The 14,030-nt window shown below is 37.1% G+C and overlaps 1 protein-coding gene across 7 annotated transcripts in view; it reads left to right on the forward strand.

Annotated features, from left to right (window-relative positions):
* The window catches only part of sema6bb (sema domain, transmembrane domain (TM), and cytoplasmic domain, (semaphorin) 6Bb), a 159,060-nt gene that overhangs the window by 37,164 nt on the left and 107,866 nt on the right, over window positions 1-14,030 (forward strand). For 2 of the 7 annotated variants that reach the window (XM_051117242.1, XM_051117244.1), the window contains one exon: window positions 5,854-5,993. The exons of 4 other annotated variants lie outside the window; for them this stretch is intronic. The gene's annotated coding sequence lies outside the window, so the exon portion shown is untranslated. The remainder of the gene's footprint in view (window positions 1-5,853; window positions 5,994-14,030) is intronic. One more of the 7 variants, XM_051117243.1, reaches the window with a different exon arrangement.

Here is a 14,030-nt window from a genome sequence, read left to right on the forward strand (position 1 = left end):
ATTTTAACCAAAGTATGTTATAGACTTCCCATTAAGACCCTAAAGACTCATATCAGCATTCAATGACCCGTTTAAGAGTGTATATGGAAAAAAAATCCTGGAATGTTTTCCTCAAAAATCTTAATTTAACATCTTGGATGACATGGGGGTGAGTAAATCAACTTTATTCTGGAAGCGAGCTTATTCTTTAAGTATGCAACTTAGTGTTAGTTGTTGACTGGTAGCGTGCTATAACACAGCACACTAAAAACCATCTCTGAAAAAAAACCCTCTAAATTCCTCTTTTTTTCAAGAAATGATCAAAGAAATCTCACTAGTCGACTTATCATTTGTTGACCAACTATCCGACTAGTTGACCGTCCTGACCCATCCCTAGTCAATACTTTAGAGAGATGAAAGGGAATGGGGTGATTCTTATGCTAGAGGCTCTTTTTTTATTCAATCTCTAAGATGACCTGAAAGTAGGAACGAGGGGGCGAGAGAAAGAGAGCTCTGGTTAACTGGCAGGGCCCCAGGCAATGAGTATTCAGAGAAAACTTTGATCTTCTGCATGATGATTCTGACCTCATGGTTTCTTCACCACACTCCATTACAACAACGCACGGAGCGAGAGAAACAGACGGCTGTGGTAATTCTTTACTGTGGTCTGTGGTTTGAGGTTTGTTTTTTTTGTTTTTTTGAGGAATGGCTACTGTGAAATTAATCAGTCTTAGATTCCCTTTTGCTTTTCTACTCTAGTTTCTGTAGCTTTTTTTCATACTTTACAGTAGGTGCAGTGGTGATTGTAGGCAATGAATCCATGATTTTTCTGACTCCATTACATCTGAATGTCTTGACAGCTTAAATTTGACCAATAAAATTGACTGTGAGGCAGGTTAGTCCTTAACTGATTTCGAAATCAACTGTAATTATTATTATTATTATTATTTTTTTTTTTGACTGACATGTAGGGTAACCAACTGCAGTTCATTTTTATTGTATGTATAAAATTGATAAATCTGCTAAGTCATGCTTTATATTAAAAGTTCTTTTGATGCTTTTTATGACACTTTTTTTTTAATGCATTTTATCAGTTTATAATCAATCTGTTTGCTATCACCTGACAAGAATGATGTGGTTTTCATAGACTAAACAGAATTGTATGGCCATCAGTGCATTTTCTCTACCTTTGATTAAAGAATAAAAACTCTCCAACTGCTTTAAATTGCTTTCCTGTTGTTTCCGAACCTTTAATGTCCCTTAATTAGAGTATTGATCCACTCTTGGTTTACTGAATCACAGGCACCTTCGATATAGTCTTGTTTTGTGGCATTAAAAGCCACTAAAACACTCTCAACAAGGCTGTTCCTTGATAAAGCTGCTGCCAAGAACTTGCCGGTGACAAGTACAAATGTGTCTCCTGTAACAAACTGAGAGCTAAAGTTTAGCTGTTCTTTTAAGTGAAGAATTGGAAAAGGAAATGTTAGTGCATGTAGCTACTTGCGGTGATTCAATCAGAGCAATGGAGAATGATGCAGAGACAGAGCGAGGAGGTTTACTGGACACAAACGGTCATTTGTATTCAGTTCATGCCCTCTTCCATACTGCCCGTTTATCATTCTTGCCTAGAGGTGGATGTGCGTGTTTTATTCTGGTAGAACTTTATGCTCGCTACTGAGATACTGTGGATTCCTGTGGAGTGTGTGATGATGGGGTTGTGTGTCTGTGTGAGTTTGTGTCCCCCTTTGGTGGTATAAGATTGCTTAAAATCTGTGACGGGCCTCAGAGGAGAGTCGATTCAGTCCAACTCGGTGTGAGGTTGAAACCTCCGTGTTTCTCCAGGGTGGTGGATGTGATCAACGGGGTGGGGAAAGACAGGCTGGTGGAGATGGTGAGAGCCAAGGCTGTGCCTGGGGAATCTGATGTGTCTGTGTACGTGTCAGTTTCTAGGGTGTAGGAAGAGTTAGAAGCAGCACTGAAGCTTCACTTACACTTACATCCAGAGATCAGATTTAGAGATCTGGTTCAAACGTACAAGCACAGGAAGCCAAACTGCCAGCATGAACCTTTTCTGTTTATCTGCTCTCAGTGAGCACAGTCAGTTGATGCTTGGAACATATGGTTTCTAGAGTGTGTTGTTCAGGTTCAGCGTGTGCCATATCAGTTATCGGCCAATCTTAATTTATTTTAATTTTTTTTTTTTTAGTTCATCATCAGATGATACTGGATTTATTTATGCATGCTCATTTCCCCCTAGTTTTAAAGGGAAAGTTTACCCAAAAATTTAAATTACCCCATGATTTACTCACCCTCAAGCCATTCTAGGTTTATATGACGTTTCTTTCAGGTGAATACAATCAGAGTTGTATTTAAAAAATAACCTGGCTCTTCCAAGCATTACTGAGCCTTAGAATGGCAGTGAATGTGGATTTTGCAGTCCAATAAAAGTGCATCCATCAATCATAAAGTACTCCACACGACTCCTGGGGGTTAATAAATGCCTTCTGAAGCAAATAGATTAGAAAATCCATATTTAAAACTTTATGAACCATGATGTCTAGCTTCCGCTAACTGTTTTGTGTGCGTTCATGAGAGAGTAGCATTCCAGTGCGTGATTTAGGTCGTGAGCGAACGCAATGACTAGGTTTGGGTATTGTGTATATTCCATATTGTGTATATTTTTTTCAGAGTGTTCTGTTGTTATTGCAGCTGATAACATGAGCAAGCAGCTTACAGAACACTTACGCCCTATTCACATGGGACGTCAGCGTTAACGCTTCATGCAGGGCGTGTCTGAAGCTTCGCGCTGATTGGCCAGCATCTGCACTGAACGGGATTGACTAGAGTCTGCAGTAGTATATTTGCATAAGACGATCTGATTGGATGACGCCTGCGTTGACTCCTGCGTTGGCGCTTGAAAAGTTTAATTTTTTTCTTTAATTTCTGTCGCTAACAACCCCAGTGACGCGACGCAACTGACCCATAATTCAGTTTGGCAATGCTTGACGTCACTCCATTCAAAGTAAATGAGAACCGTTAATGAGGCGTTAGGCCTTTTACACTTAGGAAATCTAGTCTATGATTTTAACAAAAAAATACTAAAGCAAAAACAACTAGACTAATACATTTAAAACATTAAATTGTTAAAGACAAGTAAACAGTGAGTAATAAAAAAAGGACAAACAAATCAATTAGCAATAGTATAAAAAAAAAAGTAGTATAAAAATAAATAGTATAAAACTGAACAAATTTCAGGTAAAGAAACTGAAATCAGAAATTTAAAAACACTGTTTTCTTTTCATAAACAATATATAGATTAATTCTTATTAAAGTTAAGAAAGATATTCAGTCAAGATCAGTGAATGATTTTCTTTTGATCTTTGATTAAAAGATTAGTCCACTTCCAAAACAAAAATTTACAGATAATTTACTCACCCCTTTGTCATCTAAGATGTTTGTGTTTCTTTCTTCAGTCGTAAAGAAATTATGTTTCTTGAGGAAAACATTTTAATTTTTTCATATAGTGGACTTCAATGGTGCCTCCGAGTTTGAAGTTTCAAAATGCAGTTTAAATACAGCTTCAAAGAGCTCTAAATGATCCCAGCCAGTAAGAAGGGTCTTATCTAGCCAAATGATTGGTCATTTTCGAAACAAATTGACAATTTATACCTCAAATGTCTGTGTAATCCGGGTCAATACAGTTAGGGTATGTCAAAAAACTCCCATTTCAGTCAATTTCAAAATAATCCTACATCGCTGTTTCACTTTTTTTTTTTTTTTTTTTTTTTTTTTTTTTTGTAAAGGTCATTTGATGATCTTTGCATATTCACTTTGTAAACACTGGGTCGGTACTTCTACAGCAATGTAGGACGATTTTGAAGTTGGGTAATGCTTGAATACCCGGTTCTTGAAAACAAGGAACCGGTTCTCGATATCCAACCCTAGCGATGACGAATGTAGAAGTGACTAATGTGGAAGCACTGGGGAGAGGGCAAAACAAAACAGTGATCACGAATCAGAAGTATAAAACGAGGATTTGTAAAGAAAATGTTGGAGGATTTCCAACATCCTTTCCGACAAGCCAAGAGGAGACTGGTTTTCCTTTGCAGTAAACAAAAATGGGTTCTTATGAGACTAGCATGTTCTAATTGGAGCTTATGCTACGTCTGCGTCCTACGTCATTTGTTGGAATGCCACTCTCTCATGACTGTGCATACAACAGTTAGCAGAAGCTAGAGATTATAGTTTATAAAGTTTTAAATATGGGTATTTTTCTTACTCAAGCCCATCAATTCACTTCAGAAGGCATGACCCGCCGGAGTCATATGGAGTACTTTTTATGATGGGTGGATGCACTTTTTGGACTTCAAAATCTTAAACCTCTTTCACTGCCATTGTAAAGCCTGGAAGAGCCAGGACATTTTTTTTTTTTTAATATAACTCCCCCTATTCATTCATTCATTTTTCATTTTTTCATTTTCATTTTTGGGCGAACTATCACTTTGAATTTACCTTTAATGTCATCTAGTGTTCACTTAAAACTAATTTTTAAAAACACTCATTTAATAACAATGTAAAAGCCAAGAACTGTTGTAGACTTCATACATCATGCAATATGAATTCCATAATATATCTCTAAACTATTTCTTTCGTTTATTCATTCAAATTTTATGACTTTTTAATATCAGCTATTTATAAAATTTTAGCCATAATATGACCAATTGTTGGCTTATTGTAATGGCCAGAATTTTAATATTGGCGTGTCCTTAGTAGTGACATTATTAAATGACGTTATTTGGAAATAAAGTAGCTTTAACTTAATTAAATATGGCATGAACAATTTCAGTCCATTTTTCATTAATTTCCTTTTTGACGCAGGCTTTATCCAGTTTCTGGATGGATTGCACTTGTATTCACATTATGAAATGGCTCCACCACTGCACACACACACATACATAAGAACATTCTAAATGAAGCTAATGGAGAAGATGTTAAAAAAAGGACAGATCCTCCAGATACAAAAGCGACCTGAGTGTCAGCAATGCCCCGTCTCAGTTCTCTTTATCTATTCTCTCAAATTAGGCTCATTATACTCTTCTTTCCTCTTGTTTCCTTTCTCTGTATATCATTTCCCAACTATGACCTCAGTGTGTGTTTTATCTTTATTATTTCCTGTGCTCTCAATTCCCTTCTAAAACACCTACATTTACTTAGGCTTTGTTTATGCAGCAATAAACAGCAGTAAAACATGCAGCAGATTTATTTTTTATATATGTTCTATAGATAAACATTCCATACTTATTTTGGAAGTGATGAAATCAAATCTGTTTGTTCAGACAGTGTCATCAGTATCCTGTGTATCTGCATTGAACATCATCATAATGATTTAAGCATCGGCTTGATGGCAGAACACATGAGAATCATTGTCATTGAGGAAAGCGAGGATAAAAAATGGAATATTTTAGTCTCTGCTCATATTCGTTTTCAATTTACTTTATTTATTAATCATTTTTCCAAACAAGGCCATCCCAGGATGTGAAGCGTTGTCACATGTACTGTAGCGAGCTTTGGGGACAAATTCGTCTCTAAACTAGAGTTAAATAAACCCTCACGTACACATTTCAGCAAATTCGCTGAAAACACACAGCTTTACACAAGCTTTGAAAAACTGTCTAATTCAGACATCAGAGACTGCTTTATCTGTACTATTCTCCCGGTTTCCCATTACACACAAATGCAGGAAACAAAACGGATTATCCGAATGTGGCGCCCGACACATATGCAAAAGGGCGACACTAAAGAACCTTCAGAAAGCATGTGCTGCATATTGATTAACATTTGATCCTTTCTGCTTTCATCTTCACTGTTCCCTAGGCTCTAATCCAGCCCTCCAGACCTGTCTGTCTGCCTGCTTGACCCTCTTCCTCTCTTCTCCTCCAGGGGTGAGGCCACATAAGGGCCCGGGTGGCACCGGTCCGCCCAGGTTGATTACCCCGTATCAGAATATATTAAAGGTTTGGAAATAGCAAACAAAACATAAGCAATAACAAAGGAACTGCCTTTTTGTATTTTAAATATCAGCCTTTTGGTTATTATATTATATAACGTCGTCAAAGTTATCAATGTGAAAGTTATTAATAGCTGAGCACCAAATCAGCATCTTAGAATGATTTCTGAACAATCGTGACACTGGAGTAATGATGCTGAAAATTCAGTTTTGCCATCACGGGAATAAATTACACTTTAAAATATATTAAAATAGAACAGTTATTTTAAATTATAATAATCTACTGATCCAATCACATGAAGATTTCTGGCCCTGTCACTGCTCATCTTCATGGATATCTTGGTACTGTATGTCTTGAACACCTACTGTGTCTTGTGCTCTTTGGGAATAACGGAAAAGAGAACTAAGGAATGCTGGGAAGGATGATAAGGGCAGATGGATGATCTTGGCTCAGGGATGAGAGGAGTGAGCTGATAAATCCAATACTGATGTCAGCAGGGGGATGGCTGTGAAAGATGGAGTGAAAGGAGGAGGAGTAGGTGGAGGAGGGGAGAGAATTATGTCTGTAAAAATGCTCCGCCAGCACTGGTGGAGGTGCCGGTCTCTCAGCCTCAGGCTGTCAGCAGGGGCTTGGTTGTGATCGTCGCTGTCATAACTGGGTACAGACATGGTGGTAACTAATAGCAAAGTCATTCTAACTTAGTCTGTTTCTTTCACCATGTGAAAAGATTTTTACGCTGTCCTAACTAAGCGTGACATGATATAGTGACAAGTGATTTTAAGTACTTTCATGTACATTATCATTCAAAAGTTTGGGGTCAGTTAGATTTTCTTCTTTTTTTTTGAAAGAAACTGATATTGTTATTCAGCAGTTATGCATGAAATTGGTCAAAAGCTACAGTTCTTTTGAACTTTTTTATTAAAGGATTAGTTCACCCCTGAATTAAAATTTCCTGATAGTTTACTCACCCCCATGTCATCCAGTATGTTCATGTCTTTTTTTCTTCAGTGGAAAAGAAATTAAGGTATTTGAGGAAAACATTCCAGGATTTTTCTCCATATAGTGGACTTCAGTGGGGACCACTGGGTTGAAGGTCCAAAGTGCAGCTTCAAAGAGCTCTGCATGATCCCAGCAGAGAAATAAGGGTCTTGCCTAGTGAAACAATCGATCATTTTCTTAAAATTAAAATTTGTAATCACAGCTTCGTCTTGCACTAGTTCTACAATGAGCTTCTATCAAGTAACCATATTAAGAAATCATAGGAAAGGTTATTGGTTAGTTCCTCCTTCATCTGTGTACTTTGGTTAAAAAAAAAAAAAGTTAAAATAGGGTTCAAAATTGCCCAACTTCAAAATCATCTGACATTGTCATTTTTTTTTTTTAATAAAAGGCATTTGACTTTGTTTACATGTTCACTTTTGTAAGCACTGGGTCAGTACTTCCGCCTATATCACGAGTGACCTTTCCAACGTGACTACATAATGCGTGAAGTTGTAGACGCAGAGCTAGTGATATAAAATTTTATTTTTCTTTAAAAAATGATGTTGTTTCGCTAGATAAGACCTTTATTCCTCGGCTGGAATCATGTAGAGCCCTTTGAAGCTGCACTGAATACATTTTAAAATATTTTAAAATAGAAATTTTAATAATATTTCACAATATTTTTGTTTTTACTGTATTTTTTTTAAATAATTTTTCACAATAGATCTGTTTTAATGTATTTTTTTTTATCAAATAAACTCATGCAGCCATGAGCATACACTTGAGGTCAAAAGTTTACATCCCCTTTCAGAATCATTAAAAATGATAGTTTACCAAAATAAAAGGGATCATGTTATTTTTTTCGTTTAGTACTGACCTGAATAAGATATTTCACATAAAAGATGTTTACATATAGTCAACAAGAGAAAATAATAGTTGAATTTATAAAAAATTACCCAGTTCAAAAGTTTACATCCCCTTGATTCTTAATACTGTGTTGTTACCTGAATGATCCACAGCTGTTTTTTTTTTTTTTTTTTTTTTGTTTGTTTTGTGATAGTTGTTCATAAATCCCTTGTTTGTCCTGAACAGTTAAACTGCCTGCTGTTCTTCAGAAAAATCCTTCAGGTCCCACAAATTATTTGGTTTTTCAGCATTTTTGTGTATTTGAACCCTTTCCAACAATGGCTGTATGTTTTTGAGATCCATCTTTTCACACTGAGGACAGCTGAGGGACTCTATGCAACTGTTACAGAAGGTTCAAACGCTCACTGATGCTCCAGAAGGAAAAACCATCCATTAAGAGCTGGGGGTGAAAACTTTTGAACAGAATGGAGATTTTTCTTATTTTGCCTAAATATCATATTTTTCATTTAGTACTGCCCTTCAGAGGCTACAGAAGATGTTTACATGTTTCCCAAAAGAAAAAATAAGTAAAATTTACCCTGATCTTCAAATTCACAAAGTTTTCACCCCCCAGCTCTTTAATTCTCTAGAACAAAATTTTCTGAAAATTTTCATATGTCTGTTTGATATTCAAGTAGTAATACACCAAACTGGACTGACGAAAAAGTGCAACTGCACAGTTCTATCTCAAATTGTCATTAGTCTCTGGATCATTGATTATTGCAGAAAGAAGTATTTTCTCAACTCTTGGTTACAACTGTAATTTTTACACACCCTTACGTCTACATCCTTGTGACGCACCATCCCCATTTGCAGCGATATCTGACGTAACATGGACTGTAATGCGTAAGTGGCCTTACAGTGCACTTTCTGTCTTCCTGTCTCACTATCTCCCTCTCTCTCTGCTAGGTCATGTTTTATTGTTTTATCTGCTGAAGGAAGATTGTCCCCCCTAACAGTAATAGAACAGTTCTCTCCTGCTCTGCAAGTAGTTTCCACGGCAACAGCTGGGAGGGGGTAGGTTTGTGGGGTGGGGGGGCGGGAGTTCAGCTGTATGAAAGCTGCAGTGCCATAGAAAGTATTCGTATTATTATGTTTTGTATCAGCGTCGATAGTGCAGACAGACACACACACACACTGTAACCTGTGAAACGAGGCGGCGCAGACGTGACGCAGCTCTGCGTCTGTGAATTCATTGCATTCGTGATGGATGTTTGTCATCACGATTCACCTGACCCAACACTCCGAGAGTGAAATGTCTGACACTGTCGACCGATCTCATTATTATTTCCACCGGTAATAACGATCATCCATCACCCAACTAGACTTTGATCGCTGCCGCGTAACGAGAGGTGGAACTGGCGGAGAGGAATTCTGTGACATTTCCATAATCACTCTATGGAATCTTTTATTATCTAGAAACGCCGTCTCCACAGTGATGACTCGACCGCACGGTCCATTTCACCAACATATGAGATTTTCTATCAGTCAACTTCCCTCGTTATTGATCTTGTGCAGATTACTGCCAAAAGTCTCAATCAAAAGCCTAATTTCAAACCGTTCCACCCCTCCACGCTTGAACTGACTGTGAACGAGTTCATTTATAAACAACAAACAGCATGTCGCACACCAACTTTTACCAGCACAGCAGTCTGGTATTTCTTTCCAGTATAGTGGCATAGTATCTCGTAGTGTATGTGTGTGTAATTCTATCCACGGCGCTCTGCCTACGGGAGATCAGGGTTGCAGTGGGTTGAGGGGGACGGAGGGACTATATTTAGCTGACCTGGGTGCCCGTGAACACGGGGTGGTGGACAGGGAGACAGGTGCAGACCTGCCATTATGGAAGAACAGAAAGCCCCCATGGGCACAGAACAGAGCTCTAGTTGACAAAAATAAATCTCTTTCCTTCTGTGTGTGCATATATATAGATATAGATAAATATATGTAGATGTACATACAAGCGTACATACATAAATGTAATGTCCCAGGTTAAACATGGTTAAAAATAACTTACACTATCAGAAGAAGAAAAAAAATCTATTTTATCCACCTCTTTCCTGAGTAACCAATGAGCGGCACCATGAAGGATTCTAACTTCTGTTTTCGTGTTCCGGTCTCCATAGAAATAGAAGATTGACTGAACTGAAGCCTTTTCAGTGTAACTAACTATAAAAATGTGTGCAGGTTTAACATCATATTATCGGCTCAGAAAATATGTTAATTTGACTGGAAACACCAGAGACCAGAAATGTAAAGCATTGCTCCAGCCCGGCAAGACTTCCACATTCAGAAAAGGTGGATATTTTTATATTAACAATGTCATCAATATTCCACTTATTAAAACCAAGTATGAATCTCATCAAGTTAGTGTTTATAATAATTTTGCATTTTTCCAAAATAATAACTCATGGCAATAACAATTTAAAACAGGGATAGGCAATGTTGGTCCTGCATAGGCAATAGGGATAGGCAACGTTGGTGCTGATATTCTGCAGAGTTTAGCTTTAGCCCTGAAAAAAATCTCACCTGCCTTTAGCCCTGGTAATTCTAAAGACCTCGATTAGCTTGTTCAAGTGTGTTTGATTAGGGTTGGAGCTAAAATCTGCACGACAGCGGCACTCCAGGACCGGCGTTGCCTGTCCCTGATGTAAACTCATGTTTGGCATATTCTTTTTAATAGTTAACTTTTAAATATTTTTGAATTTTCCGGATCATCTTTCATTAAAGCTTGGTAAAAATTGGTCCCCCACATTAAAAACTCTCACAGATCATGTTTTCAGGCAATTCTCAAGCCATTTTAAATCCGATTTTCAAATAAAATGGTTATATCTAAGGCTACGTTTACAAGACAATAATGTAGTCAAAAACAGAATTTAAAAAAAAAAAATTTCACGTATACACGAGAGTGTTTTCAAAACTATTTGCGTTTACACATCCGCGAAAACTGCCAAAAACGCTGTATTACATTTGCCAGGCCAGTAGTTGGCGCTGTTACCTTGTTAGTAAACATTAGCTGTAGGAAAGTAAAATCGACACGTACTGCGCATATCTACATACCTAACGCATTCTACACACGCACATGACGTCACCGTTTTCAAAGATTCCCGTATTGTTTAGATGGAAATGATAATGGTGGCATTTTCAAAAACTTGCACTTTGAAACCTGTTTTCAAAATTGTGCGTTTTCACAGCTGAACATAACCAGTCATATCCAATCATATCATGATAGAGGCATTGCCTCCTCTCACATGACTTTCCCCCATTCATTCTCAGTTACCCCCCACCAAGCTCACTGCATGCTTTCGGGGGTCTGTTAAAACTCAGTGGGCTCAGGGGAGGCGAGAAAGACACGGACTCCCGTTGTAACTTTTACCTACTTGTGTCGCTGTTGGACAATGTTTCTTTAGAAAAACAACTGATTTTTCTAATGAATGAAAAACAACACTTATATTTTGAAATATTAGCATCGGTTTATTTTTGTACTGCAAATTTTTTTTCTCATCCAATATTTTGAGGAGGCACTGCCTCCCTTGCCTCCTCAGAGAAAACGCCCGTGATGTGTATGTACTGTGTATGTTTGAGTGTACATACAGAGAGCAATAAGAAGAAACTAACCTTTAAGTACAGTAACTGTATAATTTGCCATTTTTGAAAACAATACAACTGTTTCTCCTCATATAATATGAATCCAAGTGTGTGCTTCTCTGTGCACAGTTAGAATTTGTAGCCTACCAAATCAAACAACCTTTTCTATTTGTTTGTATTCTCCTGGGTCCGCTGTGGCCTGGTTGTACAGTGTGCTTACAGAAAAGGCCTGATAATAGAAAGAACGAAAGAGGGAGCGTGAGAGAGAGAAAGCTATACATAAAGAACCTGTCCCTCAATTATCAGAATTTCTAAACAAATCTCCATCCCGTTCCCTGGCCCTTCCTATATCCACACACACACATAATCGGGCTTTCAGCATTATGGACATTAGCTCGCCTGTGCTTTTGAAAGCTGTGAGTGACACTAACTATAGGCTGTGCCTTTCACTGCAGGTCTGGTTGTTTAAGAGTGGAACAGACAGCTTGTCACCAGGTCGTCATAGTGACAACGACCTCACCGCCACTAACCGGCGGCCTGCCAGTGTGTATGTGTGTGACTGACCGCGCAAGGGGCCCACTCTCCGCCTGTGTGCCGAGAAAACAGATATGTCCTGATTACTCTAACACGTTTGGCCTTGTAATAAAGCACACCACTAAAATCGGCTTTCAGATGCTTTTAAAAGGCTTTTGGAAACACTTGTTTGGATTCCACACAAAAAAAGGCCACAGTTTTAAATTCGCAGCTTTCGGTTCATAATTCTTGCGTGCATCCCTGCTGTGCTGGCGAAGATCACTGGGTGACTAATGGCACAGTCAAAATACAACCTGCACAACTCTATTAGAGAGCAAATTCATCACGGTTTGTAGCAATAGAACTTTTTTTTTTTTTGGGTGAATGATGTAGGAGGGCAGTTAAAGGGATAGTTCACCCAAAAATCTGATTCACTCACTTAATAACATTTAATAACCCATATGACTTTTTTTTTCTGTGGATCACAAAGACAAAGTAAAGTATCTGTCAGAGCTCATTCACTCAAACTCAAACCCAAATTGTTGGCCCTCTTTGCCATTTCATCTTCACTTTGAATAGATAAATGTGAATGACATTTGAAAGCTAAGAATGAAGATTTTTAGCGAAAACCGATTTGACATTAAGCTGTTACGGTTGCACAAAGTATAAAGCCTGTTGATTTGCTCCATAGGCAAATTGATTTTTAACTTAAAAACTTTTAAAGACAGACCTGACATCAGCCCTCAGGGTTTTTTTTAGCAACATTATTTTCTGCTTTTAATGCCATGAGGCTGCATTTCAACTTTATTTATTTTTTAAATGATGGAATTTTGTTGCTGTCTTTTCAACACATTTTCAGTTAGTATATATTTGTGAATGATGCGCAATATCTGAATGTTTATTTATATAGACAGTTGAGGTCAAAAGTTTACATACACCTTGCAGAATCTGCAAAATGTTAATTATTTTACCAAAATAAGAGGGATCATACAAAATGCATGGTCTTTTTTTATTTAGTACTGACCTGAACAAGATATTTCACACAGGACATTTACATATAGACCCCAAGAAAAGAATAGCTGAATTTATTAAAATGACCCTGTTCAAAATTTTACATACACTTGATTCTTAATACTGTGTTGTTACCTAAATGATCCACATCTGTTTTTTTTTTTTTTTTTTAATTTAGTGATAGTTGTTCATGAGTCCCTTCAGGTTCCACAAATTCTTTGGTTTTTCAGCATTTTAGAATTTGAAGTTCAGGGTAAATTTAGCTTACTTTGTCTTCTGGGAAACATGCCAATTATCTTCTGTAGCTTATGAATACTAAATAAAAAAATATGATATTTAGGCTAAATAAGAAAAATGTACACACCTTAATCCTGTTCAAAAGTTTTCACCCCCGGCTCTTAATGCATCGTTTTTTCTTCTGGTGCATCAGTGAACGTTTGAACCTTCTGTAATAGTTGCATATGACTCCCTCAGTTGTCCTCTGTGTGAAAAGATGGATCTCAAATTCATATAGTCATTGTTGGAAAGGGTTCAAATACACAAAAATGCTGAAAAAACAAATAATTTGTAGGACCTAACAGATTTGAACAGCAGGCAGTTTAACTGTTTAGGACAAACAAGAGACTCATGAACAACTATCACTAAAAAAAAAAAAAAAAAAAAAAAAAAAAAAAAAAAACACAAGCTGTAGATCATTCAGATAACAACACAGTATTAAGAATCAAGCGTATGTAAACTTTTGAACAGGGTCATTTTAATAAATGTAACTATTATTTTCTCTTGTGGACTATATGTAAACATTTTATGTGAAATATCTTACTCAGGTCTTTACTAAATAAAAAATAACATGAATTTTGAATGATCCCTCTTATTTTGGTAAAATAATTAACATTTTGCAGATTCTGCAAGGTGTATGTAAACTTTTGACCTCAACTGTCTATATAAGTATATACTTAAATACATTTTTCTGTACTTGTTTTTCCATAATCTCTAAGAAAGGTCTGTAAAAAACAGAAAACAGAGTCCAGTTTTGACAGGTGTTTT

Source organism: Labeo rohita, chromosome 8 (genome assembly GCF_022985175.1).
Source record: "Labeo rohita strain BAU-BD-2019 chromosome 8, IGBB_LRoh.1.0, whole genome shotgun sequence".
In the NCBI taxonomy this organism is placed as follows: domain Eukaryota; kingdom Metazoa; phylum Chordata; class Actinopteri; order Cypriniformes; family Cyprinidae; genus Labeo; species Labeo rohita.